Genomic DNA, 14,423 nt, shown 5'->3' on the forward strand with positions numbered 1-14,423 from the left:
CACTCTGTCGAATGCCTTTTCTGCGTCTAAGGCGATCATGACAGCGGCGTTGTTGCCCTTAGAGGCGTGATTTATCAGGTGGCACAGGACTCTGGTGTTATCATGTGACATCCTGTTTTTGAGATAGCCTACTTGTGAGCAGTGTATGAGCTTTGGCAGGAAAGTATTAAGTCTGGTCGCTAAGATCTTCGCGTAGATCTTGCAGTCCACGTTTATTAGGGAGATTGACCTGTAGTTCTTGGGGTGTTGTGGGTCTTTTCCTTCTTTCACTATGATGTTGGCTTCTGCCATGGTTGGTGTCATGCTTCCTTTCTGGATGCAGCTTGTGAAGACCTCAACCATTGTGGGTTTGACTATGTGTAGGAATTGTTTGTAAAATCTCGCTGTGTAACCGTCAGGGCCTGGTGCTTTGTTCTCCTTGAGGTTTGTTACTGCCTTTTCTATCTCGTCTCCTGTGATTCCTAATTCTAATGTCTCTCTTTGTGTGTCTGTGAGTGTAGGCATTGATAGTTTGTCTAAGAGGGCGGCTCCACCGTCCTTGTTTAGGGTCTTGTCTTCCTTGTATAGCTGCTCATAGAACTCTTTGAAAACCCTGAGGTTTTCTTTATTCGCGGTTTGTGATTTGTCCTGGGAGTCTGTCACAGCGGCTACTCCGTGTTGCCTTTGTTTACTTTTTAGATAGGAGGCGAGTGCCTTTCCTGCTTTGTTTGCTGTGCAGAGGTTGATGGCTTTATATTTGTTCAGCCATGTTCCTGCTCTCTCGCTAAGGATCTTGTTTACCTCATATATCTTTTTCGTTAGTGTTGTGAGCGTATTTCTGTCCCTTAGGTTGGCTATGTGTCCTAACACTAAGTCTTTTATCTCTTTTTCTAGTTCTGAGACTTTCTTGTTTCTATCTCTGTTGTTCCGCCCAGTGGTGGAGAGTATTTTACCCCTGACGGTGGCTTTCAGGGCATCCCAAAGGGTGCCCCTGTCCGTTTCTGGTTTGTTGTTTAGGTCTAGGTACTCCTTTATGGAGTCTTCTATTTCGGCTGTGGTTTCTTTGTTCCTGAGGAGGTCGTCGTTAAATCTCCATCTGCGCGCGATCTTCTCATTGTGTCTGCCTGAAAGCGTGAGGCTGATGTGTGAGTGGTCTGAGATTGATCTTGGTGCGATTTCTGTCTGATCTATAAGGTGGGTGTGCGTTTACGAGATTAGAATGTAGTGAATCCTGCTGTATGAGTTGTGGGGGTGCGAGTAGAAGGTGTAGTCCCTTCCGTCTGGGTTTTGGAGTTTCCATGGATCTTTTAGCTTGAGCCTGGTGCACATGTTCTTGAGAATATTCCCCCCCTGTGTGTCATGGCTAGGTCTTTGTGGGTGTCTGTCTGTTGCCTGGTCTAGTACTTGGTTTAGGTCGCCCGCCACTATTAGTAGGTCGTCCTGTGGGAGTGCGCTCAGTTTCTCCTCTACTTTTGCCCAGAAGTCTTTGTCGTCTGCGTTTGGCCCATAGATGTTGGCGATATGTAGTGTTTCCTCCTCTCTGGTCAGGCTTGCTATAAGGACTCTCCCTTCCTCATCTGCGTATGAATCGTTTAGAACTAGTTTGGCCTTCTTGTTTATTAGTGTTATGACCCCTCTTTTTTTGTTGCATGCGGGGAGCCTATTGCCTGCTCTATCCAGTTAGCTCTGAGGCGTCCTATATCTTCTGCGGAGAGTTTGGTCTCTTGGAGGACACACACATCTGATTTTAGCTTGGCTAGGTACTCTAGGACTTTCCTCCGCTTTACTGGATGGTTGAGGCCTTTAACGTTGAAAGAGACTACTTTTAGGTTGGCTGCGAGGTTGTTCTGCCGTTTATGTGTCATTCTGAGTGTTGTAGGTCTTCCCTGTTGCGTAGTGTATGCTATTGATGTAGGTTCTTGTTGGTGTATTGCTTAGCCTCTTTGTTTGCCATAGTTCGCCTTCCACCTTTTGGTGGCCTAGACTGACCCTGTTGGTTGGCAGCAGTGTGTGTGACCCTTCTAGTTTTGAGCGGTAGTTGCATAGAGAAGACAGAAAGCAAAGAAAGGGAAGAATAGAAAAAGTAGTAGGCATAGAGACCCCATATATCTGTACCTGATGACCTCCCTCCCTCCCGTGTCCCCCCGCTCTTCCCCCCCTCCTCCCCCTGTCTTTTGCTGAGTGGGTGTGCAACAGCAAAGTTCCTTGCTCCAGAGTCCCCCTGAGGTTAAAAGTGAGAAGTCCTTTCCCAGTTAATAGACCTCGCGAGCCCGGTTCGGGCCGGTTAGTTAGCATAAAGGATATGTCTGGTCATTACTGCATCCCAGTTCAAAAGGCTGCTTCCCGTTCTTTGCTCCCGGCCGCTTGGGTTTTCGAGGTAGGTTCTGTTTTCTATGAGGTAGACAGGTTGTGAGGTAGTTTGCTGTCGAGGTAATTTCTTTCCTTAGAGTCCCTAGTTCTGCAGAAAACCGGTTGTGGTACTAGTCTCACTTTCTTTCGTTGTCCGGTGAGGCACTTCTCTTTGTTGCTCCTATGTTCTTGGCTTCCATGTCCTCTGCTGGTGGACCTTGTATGTACCTCTTTAGTTTGTTCGGATCGTCGAAGATCAGTGTTTTCCATTTGTCTGAGATCTTGAAGCGCACCGGGCCGGTGAAACTGAAGGTGATGTTCCGTTTGCGTAGTGCGTCTCTTAGCGATAGGAAGCCTTTTCTAGTCTCGACCGTCTGTCTCCAGAAGTCCTGTGTGAGGATTATTTTATTGCTTTCCCATTTCAGGTTCGGGTACTTCCGGGCAAAGGCGAAAATAGCTTCCGTGTGGTTTGCTCTCAGAGGGCTGCAGATTATTGGTCGGGGACCTTTTCCTTGTGGTAGTTTCGTAGCTGGAACTCTATATGCTTTGTCTACTTCAAATTGTCTGTCAAAATTGAGGCCAGTTAGTTGTGGTAGAATCTCCTCGAGCATGGTTGTGCACGCGCCTGCTTTGTCTTCTGTGCCTTCAGGTATTAATAGAATTCGGATGTTTCCTTTTCAGGCGCGATCATCTTGTTCCGCTAGCTGTCTTTGGAGCGTTCATGAGACCATGGAGTTTCTGTTATGGTTTTGTTGTTTGTTATGGTTATGTCCTCCATGTCACTGATGCGCTTCTCTGCCGCCTCAATTCTGGTTTTGGTGCTGTGTAGATCGGCTCTTATTGCTGTCAGTTCCAGCTGCATATTGTCAATCGTGACCTTTGTTTGCTTGGCCACTGCGTTGCCCTCATTGACCCTCTTTAGGATCGTGTCCAGAGTTGTTTCGCTCTTTTGTTTGAGTGGTGATTCGGGCAGCTCTTTCCTATGCTTTTAGTGTCGTTGCCGGGTTTCCGCTCCTGCCCCGCCATCTCTCGGATGCCTCTTCTGGATTGTAGGTGGCTCAGTCAGCCTTCTTTCTGGTTTAACGGTAGTCCTTTCGTCGGTTCGCTTCTTGGTGCCTGGGTAGGGTTGTTATTCCTGTACCTGCTTGGTTCTCTTATGTTCCTCGTCCTCGTTTTGGCTTTAGCTCCTGCCATCACTAGGGATGTGTGCGCTATGGACCCTTTGTTGTTCTTCCCTCCTGCAGTGCTTGCCCCTGTTCAGCTTGAGCTCTCTTGTGCTCTTTATGTGCTCATATTGGTGCTAGGCGGCTCTTTGGCTTGGGTTTGTGCGGCAGGACCGGTTTCGCCACTAGGTTAGTGGCGGCCTATGCTCTTTCTGCCCCTTTTCCGCGCTAGACTCGTGGTCCCTCGTATGTGGCTGGCGGCTTGCAGCTTGTTGCCCTCTCCCCTTTCTCCTCACCCTTTCGGGGGCCGGGGGCGCGTGCAGCTTTTTGCGTACTTCCTTGTGCGGTTGTGTGTTTACACCTCTGACTTCTTTTGTCTGTTTTACGCCTTCTTCTTTTGTTTGACTTGGTCGCAGGCAGTATCTGTTTCTTTGTCTTTTAGTTTCGTTCTTGCTAGTGAGCTTGTCGCTCTCTCTCCCTGCTCTCTGCTCCCTGTTTATTCCTTTGGCCACTTCCGGTAATGGCGGCGCCCTGAGATGGGACTTGTTTGCTTTCGGTTTCTGCCCCCGTATTCCTCGGGTGTTCCCTGTGTTTGGGGTATTGTATGCGGGCCTGGTAGGTATTGGTGGTAGCGGCGAGGGTCTTGAGCGCACTAGGGTGTCGGTAAACGTTGCTTCCGGCACCACTGGCCCTTTTCCCCTCGCTTGCTCTCCCGATCGTCCCGTTGGGTCTGCAATAATGGCCGCGCCCTGCTTTGGTATCAGTTTCGCTTCCCTTTGCGCCTCCGTCTCTCTTCGGCGATTCTGTGGTGCACGGAGTTGGTTGTGTGAGTGCGAGTGCGGTGAGTCTGGTGTGGTGATCTGTGCTTGGCGGGTGAAGGGGGGGTCTTGTGTGCTGCGGGACGCTGCTCCGGCGCTCACCTCCTTCTTCTATCCCCGTCTGAAACTCCTGGCCGCCATCTTGCCTCGCCCCTTCCTCTCGCACCGCTGTGAGCAAAAACAGCCGATATTCTGTCCCTGGGTCACCGCCTGTCTTCTTCCTAAGGTCCTTCTGTTCTTTAGTTGTTCCGATGCTGGGTGTTTGTTTTAGTTCCTGGGTCGAACTTGTTTGGCTGGTATAAAATCGCCGCTAATGGCCTCAGGGCTCCGGAGCTGACAAACTCAGACAACCGTCCACATTGCCGTCCAAGCCACGCCCCCTGTTTGGATTAGTTATTAACCCGAGACTTTACACCCCAGCGATTTGCAGGAAACATGTTTTTGGGCAAGCAGCTTGGTTAAAGGGAAGACATGGAACTTGTTAAATCCACTGTGCGACGATACATAATGTCGAGAACAAGTTTACGGGGAGCCTTACTTGTCATTTGTTAACAGCGCCCATCATCGTTTCTCACTGACTAGATTTAGACTCAATTCCATACATTGGTTTTTAGGTGTTCCCAAAGGATTTTCAGAGCCAGGAGTTTTAAAGCCCTGTCCCTGGGACAACTTTCTTAGCAGGACTCTATGCACTTTTTTGTGCGATTTTTATTGTACCCTGAGGCACAAATGTATTATGCAATTGGTAAGCAACAATCATTTTGTACAAGTAAGGCCTGCGTTGTTGTATTACAAATGTTATATTCCCCCTTGGTCTGCTTTATGGTTGCAAGTTTTCTTTCAGGAGTCCTTGGACTCAGGCATAAGCTATTTAAGGAACAGAGGGCCTCCTATTGATTTTGTGTGCATGGGTCATTAGTTGCATATATTTAACTGTGGTATTTTTATTGTTAAGGATTGAAGCTGGTGAATCTGTTCTTGTTAATTCACTGAGGTATTTGCACTTTACATGCTTATCCTTTTGCCTTTTTTAGATCACTCTCGTTGTGGCCTCTTTGTCCCATGTGTCACATTGTCTTTAGAGATTCTGTATTTTTTCTTTCTATTTAATCTTTAGTTTGAACTTGTATTTTACAGAAATGGTTTTAGATTCTTGGCATATATGTCAAAATGCAAATAAATATGTATTAACTACTTTAAAAAAGTGTAATTATGCATTCAGTTTGATTTTAGGTGATGTATGCTTTTATCTAAATGGGCTATTATCGTCTATATTGGCTGAATAAAGAATTAGTGACTTGACTTGGTTATTTGAACTATCCAATGGCAACAGAGAAATTTGATTGTATTAGGGCAATTTTAAGAATTCTTAAAATTGTTCGCCATGATATGGTTCAAATATGCTTACTGATCATTATGCAAGGAGGCTAATCAAAAGTAAATTTATGAAATATTAGAACCATGTTGAATGAGCTTTATTTGTGGACAGGCCACAGTTGATATTATTTTTATGTACAACATTGGATCCGTCCATTTACAGAGTACAAGTGTTTAGTGGGAGAGAGATAAGATTTCATGTGTTTTGGTGACACTACTATAAGGAACGTTTCTCTTCCCTTTTTTCTATGTGCTTTTGTTAATTAAGTAAAGTTTTTTACAGAGGCAAATTAGATAATACTCTTGCTCTCTTTTGTGGTAGTGTGGGCGAGCAGTTAGGCTTATCAGAGGGCAGTGCTAAGCATTTGTTGTACTCACAGAGGCAATAAATGAGACACTCAATGAACAAATCTGAGACCAATTTAGAAAAGAAACACTTCTTTTTATATATATTTCAAACTCAAGAACTTCATTTCAAGGTAAGTACAGTTTTCAATAAAGATATACACAGGTAAGTAAACATTACAAACCTGTGCTTGAAGGTAGGTAAAGTCACTTTAAGGGGGTTCACCTTCTGGGGTTGGAGTTGTGGTCGTCCAAGGTTCAAAGTACTACCAGCAGTTGATTGGGAACCGCCCGGGTTCTACCGGGAGCAGGGTTCTGGTGAGACTGGTAGCTGGTGGTCTGTGGAGATGGGAGGCACCTGAAAAGAGGCTGCGGGCAAGTCTGCGGACTCCCAAATGGAGACTCAGGTTGCAAAGGGCCTTGGAGTACAGAGACACAGCAGGTTCATCGTGAACTGGGCCAGCGGGCTTGGCAGCAGAGTGGGTTGTTTAGCTCGATAAGGTCCGCAAAGATGAACCTCGCGGTCATGGACAAACAGCTGGCAGGGGCAAAATCAAAGCAGCTGGGCCACTCTTGAAGTGGGACTCCATGATGCTAACGCCCCTCAATAGCTGCTTGGTCCTAGTGCAGTGTGGATCAACTGGACGCTCACGGTCTGTGTGTGGTGCAGGGCGTCTTGTACCTCGGGTTGGTATGGCACAACTCTGGTAGATCCTGGTGTCTTCCTACTCGGTGGGGAGATAGATTTGACCTTTCAGAGCAAGACTACCTCCTCCTGGTCATCTGCAGCATCAGTTGGGCCGGGGCGATGCAAGGCGGTGGACCAGACTCTGCTTGTCTGTGCCTGCAAACTGCAGGGGAGTAGCTCCTCTATTCCAAGGGAGACATTTGGTGATTGTTGAAATGCTTGTAGGCTACTCATGGCTTTGGTTATTCTCCAGCTCGCAGTCACGATTGTCGAGAGAGGGCCGAGGACAGCAGGGTTTCATGTCAAAGTCCAAAGTTCTGCTGCAGTTCTCACCAGACAGTGTCTCTTCTTAATCCTTCTTCTGTTGTTCCATCTAATCTGAGTTCTTGGGTTCAGGGGTGCCACCTAAATACGCAATTTAGGCCTGTTATGGGGAGTGAAAGGTAGCAGCCAATGGGCTACCTACCTTTAGGGTGTTTACACCCTCTATATGACCACTTCCTGTGGGAAGTGAACATAACCCTGACCCTAGAATTCTAATTCCATCCCAAACAAAATGGAGGAATCTGAAAAGTGGGGTCCGCATAAGCCGAACCACCCTAAGGGTGGTGCTAGCCGAATTTGGGCACAACTCCTAATCTAACTAATTTTATCGCCCGTCTTCCACCAAAAAGAGGGATCAGGACAGGGGGTGGCAACTCCACTATCTGGAGAGGGCCTAGATTGCATAACAAAGGCAGCTGGCTTTTGAAGCTTCCCACTTTGGAATGCACATCCTGCTTGGAGGAGGTGTAAACACCTCCACCCAGAGCAGGCATTGTTCCAGGCCCCTGGGAGCAGAGATTCTCACCTCAGGAGGCCAGAAACCTGTCTATGGTGGCTGGCTGGTTGAGACTAGTCAGTTAACACATTAGTAGTCAGTAGGTTTTAAGGGGACACATCTAAGGTGCCTTCTGTGAGCATTTATTAATAAATCCAGCACTGGCATCAGTGTGGGTCTATTAAGATGAGGTGTTTGGTACCAAACACCCTGGGATATGGTGAAGCCATCATGTAGCTGGGGAACTTGTAATGCCGAGTGTCCAGCCCATGTACTCGTTATGGCTTCCCTGTGCACTGGTAATATCTAAGGCAAAACTTAGAGAACACAGGGACAAATTCACTCTTGCAGATATCCCCACACATGGCTATAGTGAACCCTGCCTTAGTGCTATAAGGCCCCTGCACTAGGGGTGACTTATCTATTGTACATCTAGTGTTGGAAGGCATGGCACACAGGGATATGTGCCATGTTGACTCTTCTGTTTTCTATGCACCAAGACACGCAGACTGCAATGGCAGTTTGCATGAGCTTAGTAAGGGGTTCCTTAGGGTGGCACAATTTGTGCTGCAGCCCTTATGGTCCTTCATTAAGTCCAATGCCCTATGTACCAGAGGCACCATGTACCAGGGGCTTGAATGAATCCTAAAGGGTTGCCAATTGTGGAACAATTGCACAGTTTAGGGAAAGAGCACTGGTGCTGGGGTCCTGGTTAGCACTTTCCTACAAATGATCATTTATACCAATTTTAATGATCAAAGTAAAATAATATCGATGTGTATTTAGAGGTGAATAGGTTGACCCTGATGGATTTTTAAGAAACGTTCTATTTTTGCCAGAAAACAAGGAATTGTTTACTTCATTCTGTCACATGGGTAAAAGCATGAGGTTTCTGATTTCAAATGTGTGAACCACACAGCGATCTGTTAAGAAGGACGCAGCAAAAAATGTGGGAGCTACTAGAAGGCACTACATAATCTAGGTCCTGTCAGCTGTTGGTGAGGAGGCGGGCCTCTAATCAACAACTTTATTTCTGCACTATGAAGAGCCACTTCACTGTCACTGCACAGGGCGCAGCAAACGACGTGGAAGTTACCAGAATGGACAACATAGTCCAGGACCCTCTTCTGTTGGTGAGGGACCAGACCTCTAAACAAAATTGCCTGCGCTATAAAGTGTCACTTTACTCTCGCCATGTGGGATGCGCCCGGGCAAAGCAAGGAACAAGGGCAGGCAAGGCTGTGTCCTTTCCATGGCTGTTCAAGGCTGGGCTGGGCCCCCCTTATTTCCGTAACAGCAGTTCCCAGAAACCCTAAGGTATTTAAATAATTCATTACCCTGTTGTTATATGCTCTTATTGCTGTGGTTGAGTGCGAGGCCCCCTTTAGCACTGGTGGCCAGTGGCAGCTCCTCCGCTAAGGCAGAGGAGCATCGACCACTAACTTGAAGCAGCAAAAAAAGGAAAAAAGGAAATGATAATAACTAGAGTTATTATCATTTTATTTTGTTTTCCTGCTGCCACAGCTTGCATGGGGGCGGGGCAGCGTTGAAGAGCGGGGGAGGAGTGGTACAACCCTCCTAAGTGCCCAATGTTTGGTCGGCACTCTCAGGCTGCTCTTAACAGTAATGCGCTCTTACCCTGTTCTCCATGCTGGCTGCATGGAGAACATGCCCACCACTCCAGCCCCTGGTTGAGTGCCGTGTCATGGCATTACAGTGATTGGCTGGGGGAACTTGGGAGCCTTGGTGCTGCCAGTTTCTCATAAGAAGCCAGAAAGAGGCAGGCAGGGAGGTAATTTTTTTTTATAAATCCTGATCATCTCCCCCTATGTGCCCCCCCCCCCTCCACCCAACCCAACACCTCACTGCTGCTTCGAGGTAGGTAGCAGCCGCGACTTCTGGTGGCATCTGGTGCAACAATCTTTTTCGACTCCCCCAGTGACCTCCTTCTTGGATTCCCTCACTACCACACAGCAAAAGTGCCCCTAATCTCTCTATAGCCCCTCTCTCACATACATTTCATTTGTTTTAAGGCACTAGTAAAGGCTAGCTTCACTAATCCGCTCACCTATCCAAATAAAATACAGCGCGGTTCTTTACAGTAGGCATATTACCCTCTGCACTACTTTACGGCGAGTCCAAACTGTCACTAGACAAAACTTTGATCTCTATCTCCAGCAGGAACATTAATCACAAGAGTTATCTTTTGCATTGTTATTGCTGCCTGAAAGCTAGACCCACAAGTAACTCTGCAGCAGGTGCTTTTAAATCATAAGTTATTGCTAGACACAACAACCCCCTTCCCATCACTGAGGTCAGTGTACCACCTCCAGGTCAGCGCCCAATGCAGCCCACACCAGTCCCACTGCCTTAAAGCCGACCGTGATTGAGTGCTCGAGTGGCTATGGAGGAAAGTCTCCGGTAAGCTTCCCTAAGCGTTTTGTTAGCCAGTCTGATTGATTTTGGCCTCTTGTTACACACTTGCCTTGTGAACTTTATAGCTATTTGTCCTCTGGGATTCCTGAGGAAAGCCCCTAGTTCAAAAATCATCATGGAACCCCATCGCTCAACTTTAGACACGTTTGTATCTTAAGCAGTCGGTGTTAACAGCAAGGAAATGGATGATATTTTCTAATATCTCGTCCATGAGAACCGAAGTGCCAAACCAGGTGGTTTGGTCAGATAATTTTCTCATTCCTTTCTCTTTCAATCTGGCAAAACCTGACCTGCCTACGAGTGCCAGATACTTCCTAAAGAGAAACTGGAAGATGCCGACAGCCGAATACTTAAGCCCAATTCTGTTAGCAAGTCATCCAGCTCTATCGCTAGACCCTAATATAGACACTCTGGCCCTACATAATTGGATTGTCACTGCAGTAGAATCTACGGCACCAGCCAGAGTTACAAAATCTATGAGGAAATCTCCCTCAGCCCCATGGTTTTCCGAGTCGCTTTGGGTCATGAAAAGCAAGTGTAAGCGCTTGGAATGACAATGGAGGATGGATTATGATACCTCTGCCAAAATTACCTCTAAGAAATCTCTGAAGGTTATGCATAAACTCATGAAGGAGGCAAGGAGAGATCACATTGCCAAGTGTATTGACACCTCCGACAAACCAAGCAAAGCTATCTTTAAGGTGGTCAACTCCTTCCTGAAACCCCGTGAGCTGATCATCGATGCCCAGCCGTCTCTGGCACTGTGTGAGAGACTCTCAATATTCTTCGATGATAAAATCAGGAAGATCTAAACTCCTTTTCAGCTACAACTACTACGGTTAAATCCGACGTGGTATCTAGGAAAAAACCCTTGCCTCCCCTCTCTGAATTTACTCCTATCTCTCAGAAGGAAGCTTTGATTGTGATCCAGGGCTGCAAGTCTGGCTCGCCGGAAGATCCATGCCCCCCAAACTTTGGAAAGAGTTGGCATCTTCCACGAGCGATGTGTTGTCCAAAATCTGGAACACTTCCCTTTCCTCTGGCACCTTCCCTGATCTTTGGAAGCACGCCACTTTACTACCCCTTAAAAATAAACCCAATATAAATTATGGGGAACTGAACAATTATAGACCAATTTCTCTGTTGCCAGCCCCAGCGAAAATGCTAGAAAAGGTAGTGCAGTGACAATTGGCCAATTTCATTGAATGCCACAATATCCTGCACAACACCCAATCCGGTTTCCGAGCTGGGTTTAGCACAGAGACAGTGCTATTAGAGGTAGCTGACTCAATCAGAATGGCATTGGACTCAGGGGCATTAGCGATACTGGTGCTCCTGGACCTCTCTGTAGCATTTGATACTGTGGACCACTCTATACTGAGGCAACGTCTTCTGGACAGTGGGATTAATGGCACAGCTCTGGCCTGGCTGAAGTCTTTCCTACACTTGCGCACTCAAAGGGTGGCCCTTCAACCGGATCAGTCTTTCCGCAAACATTTATGGTGCGGGGTGCCACAGGGGTCGGCTCTAAGTCCATTATTGTTCAACATATATCTGGCTCCCCTATTTACTCTGATTGCCAACTGGGGAGTGAAGGCGATTTCCTACGCCGACGACACCCAGTTGGTCTTCCCATTCAAGGATCAAACCGAAGACTCTTTTAAGTGCTTCAAAGGGTGCTTAAAAGATAATGCAGGCTGGATGAACAACAACAAACTTAAATTGAATGCTGATAAGATTGAAGTGATGTTCTTCGGCAAAACCCAGCCTCTGGCAGCAGACTTGTGGTGGCCTGAGGAAATGGGTTTGCCACCTGCACCAGCGGGATATGCTAAACATCTGGGTGTAAAATGGCAGGCTGATTTATCTTTCTCTGCCCAAATTCAGCAGGTCACAGCTGCCTGCTTCAGCATCTTGAAAAACCTGCGAAAATGTATACATCTGCTGCCTGAGAGCTGTCGCAGGACCGTAATCCATGCCACAGTAACTGCCCACCTGGACTACGCTAACGGCCTCTTTATTGGTTTACCGGCTTACCTGGTTAAGAAACTCCAAATGGTTCAATATGCGGCTGCGAGACTTATCAAACATGTTCCTTTTTGACAACACATCTCTCTGGATATTAGAGAACTACATTGGCTTCCAGTAGCCAAGAGACTTAAATTTAAGGCTTTGACCCTTGCATTTCGTGCCGTTAACGGATCGTGCCCTTTGTATCTGAAACAGAGGCTGGGTGTCTACACGCAGTCGCATGTTTTGAGATCCAGCTCCCAGAAACAACTTTGTACCCCTCGAGTGAATAAGGCCCTGTTAGGTGGCAGATCTTTTATGTTTGGGGCGTCCATACTGTGGAATTCCCTTCCTAACTCCTTGCGTCAGATCTCTTCTGAAACACAGTTTAGGAAGGCAGTCAAAACCTGGTTCTTTAACCGGGTCTAATTTGTAGTGTCTTGATTGTTGCCTGTCTCCCGTGTGTCTCTTGTCGCTCTAGCGCCGGGACAACTCCATGGAGGTAGCTGTTCGTGCTCAATAAATGACTATTATTATTAATATTATTATTTGGCAGGAAGGTTTCTCTCATTGAAACTCCACCTCTGCTGCTATCCACCTATCTGAGCAGCAGGAGTTGATGGCCAGCTGGAATAATTGGATACATGTTGACCTAATGTATGATGGTTTGACTGCTGTGTAGTGTCTATGATATTATGCACGCTAGGACACTCGCGGTTCTGGGCGTACTCTAAACAGGAATTACGTAAACTGCTGGGAGGTGTTAAGGTGTGGACATGAAAGTGTGATCGTACGTTGAAGAATAAAGACATCTGTTACATAGGTCCATGTGTGGCGTATTAATTTGCATGCTCCCGGGTTGGGGAGGGCACTTCAGCTGGCGACGAGTTGGGGATATGTACCCCGAAGAAACGAGGCTGCTATCCCTGAGAGTTTGCATCTGTACAGCAAACTGCTCATGCATTCCAAGTGCGCCCTGAATCAATGAAAAGCAGTGTGTGAGTAGCATATGTGCATTCAAACCCCCGCACCAGCTCATAAGCAGTCAGTGAAGAAAATTAAGGCCCTACAAAGGAGCACATTTGAAATGCCTGCTAGAACCTGCTGGTAAGGCTGAAAGAGAAGATACTGCATTGCGCCCAAACACAGGGTAATTTTTAATACGGTGAGAAAAGCTAAAGGCAGCGAGCACCAGGTACGAGAAACAGAAAGCTCACTCACCATCAAGGAGGAAGATAGTGCTCTCCGACCTCTGAGTGTGACAGCCCAAGCTCAAGCACAAGGATGGTACTTGCAGAAGTTGCAGAGGCAAGTGTGCAGCGACCGTCATCTGAACAGCACATGCTCTCAATGGCAACTAAAGGGAGCGCCAAGTATGATCATTCTGTGTGAGTAGAATGTGTAGTCTCTGGTGTCTGGGTGTTGGAGGCGCCATGGGTCCTTCAGATCGAATCTGGTGCATATGATCTTTAGTGTGTTGTTGGTAGTTAAGTTTCGGGTCTGGGCTCCTGTTTGCCTGTCTAGGGTATGGTCCATGACTTGATTAAAGTCCCCCGCTAGAACTAGCGTTTGGTCTGATTGGTCTGATTCTAGTTTTCTTGTGACCTCCTCCCAGAATTTTGTGTCCTCTGTGTTCGGTGCGTATATGTTTGCTACCAGGATTGTATCAGTGCCTCTCTTTAGTCGTGTGAGTAGTAGTCTACCTTCACCGTCGTGCTGCACTCTATCTATTGCTATATTTGATTTGCTATTTATTAGGGTTATGACCCCTCTTTTCTTACCTACCGCTGGTGAGCAGGCTGTTTGGCCAAGCCATCTCGCTTTTAGTTTTTTCACATCGTCTTCAGACATTTTTGTTTCTTGCAGTAGGATAATGTCACTTTTCGTCTTAGCTAGGTAGTCTAGCACTTTCCTTCTCTTGATGGGGTGGTTTAGGCCTTCGACATTAAGGGATACTATTTTTAGGTCGGTCTGTACTGATGTTTTTCTATTCAGGGGTTTCACTGTTTAGTCGCGAATCATATGGCGTGTCTACCTGGGGCTCTTGACCTGCATTTGCCTTCACGGAGACTGGCTGGATCTTGGGATGCTGTTTTTGATCTGATCGACCTTTCTGGTGATGGACACGGACGATGACATAGACAAACATCTACACGTAAAATGCGGACAGGACGACAATAACGGACATACGTGATGGGACCTTCCCTCCTTGCCTTCCACCCACCTCCCTCCCCTCCCTCCCACACCCTATATCTGCTTTGTGCTGCTGACGTGTCACAGCAAGGTCCCACCCACTCCCCTACTCCCCCGGGATAATACTATCATTCGTAAATGTCTGATATTTGAACAGTCCGGCGTTTATGTTAGTGTTAAAGGATATATCGATGACTGTGTCACTGGGCTGTTCTTCGGATATTCTTCTTTGTTGAGGTAGATAC

Source organism: Lissotriton helveticus, chromosome 3_1 (genome assembly GCF_964261635.1).
Source record: "Lissotriton helveticus chromosome 3_1, aLisHel1.1, whole genome shotgun sequence".
NCBI lineage: Eukaryota > Metazoa > Chordata > Amphibia > Caudata > Salamandridae > Lissotriton > Lissotriton helveticus.